The sequence below is a fragment of the Lygodium microphyllum genome, chromosome 29 (assembly GCF_053477565.2).
Source record: "Lygodium microphyllum isolate KBCC chromosome 29, Lygodium_microphyllum_v1.1.10, whole genome shotgun sequence".
Lineage (NCBI taxonomy): Eukaryota > Viridiplantae > Streptophyta > Polypodiopsida > Schizaeales > Lygodiaceae > Lygodium > Lygodium microphyllum.
Window position 1 is genome coordinate 32,025,131 of NC_141163.1, and position 6,471 is coordinate 32,031,601.

A 6,471-nucleotide genomic window follows, 5' to 3' on the forward strand; every position below is an offset into this window, starting at 1 on the left:
TTAATCATCTTCAAGCTCTAATAATAGCCCAAATTACAAAATAGCAAGCTTTTAGCTTTTGAGTTTGCTTTAGCACAAAATAGGAATAAAGCTAACGGGCGGTGCCCAAAGAGTCTGGCATACCCAATACAATGTCTAAGTACAAATAACATAATCGTGCGCCCATGCGCATACAAAATAATAAATAAATATCCAACGCCTCAATAAATATGCGCGACAAAATATAGGCGCCATGCCTAAGGTATGCACCCATCAAAATATAAATGATAAATCGAATACTCGTTATCCTCCAATGCTTTCCTCCGCCATTGCTGCTATCTCTACATATCAACTGAAGCATTCGCAATCGTTAGTAAAATAATACAATTAAACCGTCAAAAGTGAATACCTAGCAGTCTTCAGCTACATAAATAAATCAACTGGTTAAAAATCAATCCTAACCTTAATTTATTACGAGTACGCACTCTAAACTCATAAACATTTATTAATTTAATATGCATTTTGCGAAATCACCCGCTATGGAATCACCTATGTACACACTAAATTAATGAAACGCCCGAAAAGGATAGGCGTCCCCATCAACTTCTCGCACAAAGAATCCACTTTGTGTATGAGCCCCGGTCAACAAAGTTTACGGAATCCACCGTAAAACCTCACGGAATCCACCGTGAAATATGCCTCCTGGCATCATACCCCTGGGGTGGGATAGCTATTGACCTCAATCGCTATTAGCTCAATGTGGAGCTAACAGAGTGGGGAAAGCATTTAAGTCTCTAGCGTGCATCCATTGGGCTTCCTCTACAAGATGGTTCTTAAATTTAACTAGATATCTAGAATATCTTCGGCCAGTTCTAGTGGTCATAAAGTCAGTATCTATGATAGCTTCAGGTTCAAGTATTTCAGTCTCTTCCTCTAACAAAGGTGGGTTTTCATAAACAGGGTGTACAGGTAATTGGCCTCTAAAGGGTCTTAATAAACTAATATGAAATGTGTTGTGAATTTTCCAATGAGGTAGTAATTCTAACTTGAATGCATTGTCATTAATTTTGTGAATGATCTTAAATGGTCCATAGAATCTAGGGGCTAATTTCACAACTGGGTGTCTATCCACACTTTGTAGTCTACGTTTTTCTACTCTCAACCAAACATAGTCATCAACTTTGAAATTCATTGCTTGCCTTTTCTTATTGGCTTGTTTGGTATATGATTGCTGGGCTTTGGCAATCATGTCTTTAACCTCATCAAAAATAGTATTGTGCATACTAGCAATATCATTAGCACTCTGAATTCTATTTGACAAAGATGCAATAGGTGTAGACAATCTATAACCATAAATCACTTCAAATGGTGCTTTCTTTGTAGATGTGTGTGGTGTATTGTTATATGCAAACTGTAATAAATGCAAATGTGTGTCCCATGTTTGTGGTTTAGAAATAGTATAAGCACGTAAAAGATCTAGTATAGTACTGTTAGTGGCTTCTGTTTGTCCATTAGTTTCAGGATGAAATGCAGATGAGAAATCAATTTTTGTGCCAAGGTTAGCAAACAAAGTAATCCAAAAGTTGTTACAAAATCTAGAATCACGATTAGAAATAATAACTTTTGGTAATCCATGGTTAGTGAAAACTGTTTTCAAAAACAATTGTGATGCCTGTGATTATGTTAAAGTTTTCTTACATGGAATGAAATATGCTTATTTACTAAACCTGTCTACTACTGTCCAAATCATATCATGGTTAGATTTAGTATTAGGTAAACCAGTAATAAAATCCATAGAAATTTTTTCCCATGGTCTCGATGGAATAGATAAAGGCATAAGTAATCCATACTGTTTACCATGATGTCTCTTAACTCTTTGACAAATCAAACATTCAGAAACAAAGTTAGATACATCAGTGTCCATATGCGGCCAATAAAAATCTTCAGTTAATGTACGTAAAGTAGATATGATACCTCTATGACCTTGATATGGAGGACAATAAATCTCATTCAAAATAAAATATCTGAATGGAACTGTAACACATAATCTCTTTTCATAAAACATGAATCCATCATTATAAGATAGTGAATCAATAGGAATCAAGTTATTTTGAACTAATTTATTCCAATCAGCATGAAAAGTAATGTCCTGATGATAAGTATCTTTCATAGCAATCAAAGAATCAAATGATATAACAGAAATATTATGAATGGCAGGTCTTCTACTTAATGCATCGGCCACTACATTTTCTTTACCGGGTTGATATTGAATGATAGGATGAAAACTCTGAATAAAGGCTGCCCATTTGATATGTCGGTCAGATATTTGAGATTGGCTAAGTAAATGTCTAATACTTTGTTGATCGGTCTTAATCATAAATTCAAAACCCATTAAGTAGTGTTTCCACTGTCTTAAGGCTTGTACCACAGTTAATAATTCTTTGTCATATGTGGAATATTTTAGTTCAAAGGGTTTCAGCTTACAACTAGAATAGGCTATGGGATGATTGTCCTGCATAAGTACGGCTCCTATTCCTGATCCGCTAACATCAGTCACTACTAAAAAGAATGGTCTATTAAAATCAGACAACTATAGTACAGGAGCATAGGTTAATGCATGTTTCAATCAATCAAAGGATTTCTCTTGATTATCAGACCAATGATAAACAATACATTTCTTCAAAAGTTTGGTCAAAGGCAAAGCAAGTAATGAAAAATTACGCATAAACTTCCTATAGAAACTAGCAAGACCTAGAAATGATCGTAACTCATGCACATTTTTAGGTATAGGCCAGTTCAATATTACTTCTATTTTCTTAGGGTCAACTTTAATACCATCAGATGATACTATATGACCTAAATACTCAATTTCTGTTTTAAAGAACTCACTCTTTTCCGGATTGGCATACATTTGATTATCTTTTAATAACTGAAAAACCAATGACAAATGTTCATAATGTTCTTTCTCATTTTGACTAAACACCAAAATATCATCAAAGAATACAATAACATAATACTGATATTTCAAAAATATACAATTCATCATTCTACTAAATGTAGCAGGTGCATTAGTCAATCCGAAAGGCATCACTAAAAATTCATAATGATCGAATTGTGTCCTAAATGCAGTCTTGAATATGTCTGACTTATCTAGTCTCACCTGATGATAACCAGATTTAAGGTCTATTTTACTAAATATGGCAGAACCTTGCAGTTTATCCATAAGGTCATCGACTCTAGGAATTGGATACCTATTCTTTGCAGTGATCTTATTTAAAGCACGATAGTCAATGCACATACGATAGGTATTATTCTTTTTCTTTACTAACAGAACATGTGCACCAAATGGAGAACTACTAGGTCTAATCAATCCTCTATTTAGTGATTCCTCAACTTGACTTTGAATTTCTTTTTGCTCTATCTAGTTATGCCTATATGGTGCTTTACAAGGTGGTTGTGTGCCAGGAATCAAATCTATTTTATGGTCTTTTGGACGTGAAGGAGGTAAACCAGGTGGTAGATCTTCTGCAAAATAGTCTTTAAAGTGTGCAAGAAATTCTTTATGCCTAGGGTGCATATGATTTTCTTTAACTTGCAGTTCATTTACCCAAATGAGATAGGATTTACTACTTTTGCGTAATGCACGTTTAGCTTGAGTATGCGAAAGCAGTGGAAAAGCATTAGATGCATGCATACCATACAATATAATATGTTTTCCTTGAAATTTAATATTAATTGAATGTGTGGAATAATCTATATCAGGGTTATGCTGATGACGCCAAGGCATACCTAAAATAATATCACTAGACTGTAATGGTACAACTAGAAAATTTATTCTTTCAGTGTATTGACCAATTTGAATTTCTAAGTCATGCACTTCCTGTGTACCATTATACCTAGTGCCTAAGAATGCTGCTTTAATGCGATAATGCGTAGGTACAGTCTGTAATTTCAATTCTTTTACTAGCTTTGCAGAAATAAAATCATGAGTACTACCATCATCATGCAAAATAATATTTTCCTTTCCATACACTAAACATTTCATTGTCAATAAAGAATGTGGAGTTGGCATACTTGGTAAAGTATCCGAAGGAGTAGTAATGTCGTCTTCATCTTCCGTGAAATCAGACATTTCTTCATATTCGTCTTCTTCCATTGCTCCAAGGTAGTTGATATGGACAGGTGGCTTCTTCGAATGGTAATTTACTGCTAGATGTCCAGGTTGTGGCATTTATAACACACTATAGGCTTGGCTTTGGTTACATTGTTTGCAATGGCAGGAAGTCTAGGGATATTAGGATTTGGCTGTGGAATAGGCTTGGGGTTTTGGTTGGTATTGGATGGTAAAGCAGGTGGTTTTGCCCAATTCTTACGGAAAGATGATGAAGGAAAACGACCTTGATTAAATCTTCTAAAATTTGAGTTGAATTGCTTAGATCCATAGTTACCATTGGCTTGGAATTGCTGTGGACGCTTGTCTCTTCCTCGCAGCTTGTCTTCAGTGTCATGAGCTAATGAAATTGCGTCTTCAAGAGTTGCAGGCTTGAACATATTAACTTCAGTGTAGTAATGCCCAAGTAGTCCAGACATATACTTGCGCTTGTGTGTCGCTCAGGTACGTCTTCAAGCATGCCTTTGTTTCCTTGCGGATGGATTGAGCTTTAAGAGTTGCGTCGATGGTACGTCGGATAAGATCTTCAGATTGAGGTTCCTCTTTGTCGGTAGTCGATCTTTGTAAATTAGCCAATTGAACTTGCAATGCTTACCTAGCCCATCGTTCTTCATCCAATTACATCATAATTAAGTCTAGCTTTTGCTCCATCGTAGGTTCATGTAGGTCACCTTCAGCCATTAAATCATCCATATGTGGTTCCGTCATCCTGCAAAACTCAAAAGACCTCTCACTCTCAAAATCAAATTAGCGGGATGAGCGTAGCTCAAGATCAGGTATACAAGGCTTATATATTTTTGTGTGGGTTTCACAATCTTCGTCTTTGACTATTGCAGGATTTGTAATCTTTGAAAAATTTGTGTTTTAATCTTCTGCGTGTGCTGAAAATGCTTCAACAAACCTGTGTATGCGAAGAGTACCTTCTAATGAACAACTTTGCAGTTCGGAGTTTCTGCACAGGAACAGCCCTTCTATGAGTTTTGAACAGAAGTCAGTTCTGACTTCAGGTGACTTGTCTGACTTGCAGAGTTGCAGACTTATGTGACTTGCAGAGTTCCAAGACTTGCATAACTTAATTGCTTTATCTGACTTGCAGGATTTGAACTTGGAGAACTTTGAAGACTTGAGTAGTTGAGTGACCTTAGATGACTTAAGGGATTAAGAAGCTTTATGGTTCTTGGTCAATCATCAATTTTGAGGATATGAATATGTCCTCGGCGGAAAAATCGGCGCCCAGAATGTCCTCACGTCCTCGATAATCAATTGTTTTGAAGCTTTGTTAAAGCTTCTAATTAATCTAAGCTTTGTAACTTTAAGATTTAAGCTTTTAAGCTTGGCAAGAAATATGGCTTATCTCTGTTTCTTGACGACTTGAAGAAGAGGATGTATGAGTAGTCCTCCGCTGCTGCAGGCCGGTCCTTCGCGTTCTGATGATGGAAATAGAGGTTCTTGATCGCCAGGAATCCACCCGTATCAACCGTTTGCGACGAGATTGGCCGTAGGGCTCGATCGTTCCAGGAGCTCTGCCTTCGCACAAGATGGGTAGCGATTGGAAGCTCTTGATCTCAGCTTCGCTCTGATACCACTGGTGCGTAGATCGGATGTTGTACGCTCGCGTAGTGAATGCCAGAAGGTTCCCAAGAACAATAGAACTCTACTTTTTGCATAAAATTCAAGATAAAAAGCATGAATGACATGAACAAGAGACCAATTGGGTGCAATCTCCCCCCATGCCTTGTGTGAGCGCTCCACAAAGCATGTATTTTATGTATTAATCATCTTCAAGCTCAAATAATAGCCCAAATTACAAAATAGCAAGCTTTTAGCTTTTGAGTTTGCTTTAGCACAAAATAGGAATAAAGCTAACGGGCGGTGCCCAAAGAGTCTGGCATACCCAATACAATGTCCAAGTACAAATAACATAATCGTGCGCCCATGCGCATACAAAATAATAAATAAATATCCAACTCCTCAATAAATAGGCGCGACAAAATATAGGTGCCATGCCTAAGGTACGCGCCTATCAAAATATAAATGATAAATCGAATACTTGCTATCCTCCAATGCTTTCCTCCGCCATTGCTGCTATCTCTACATATCAACTGAAGCATTCACAATCGTTAGTAAAATAATACAATTAAACTTACAAAAGTGAATACCTAGCAGTCTTCAGCTACATAAATAAATCAATTGGTTAGAAATCAATCCTAACCTTAATTTATTACGAGTGCGCACTCTAAACTCATAAACGTTTATTAATTTAATATGCATTTTGCAGAATCACCAGCTATGGAATCACCCATGTACACACTAAATTAATG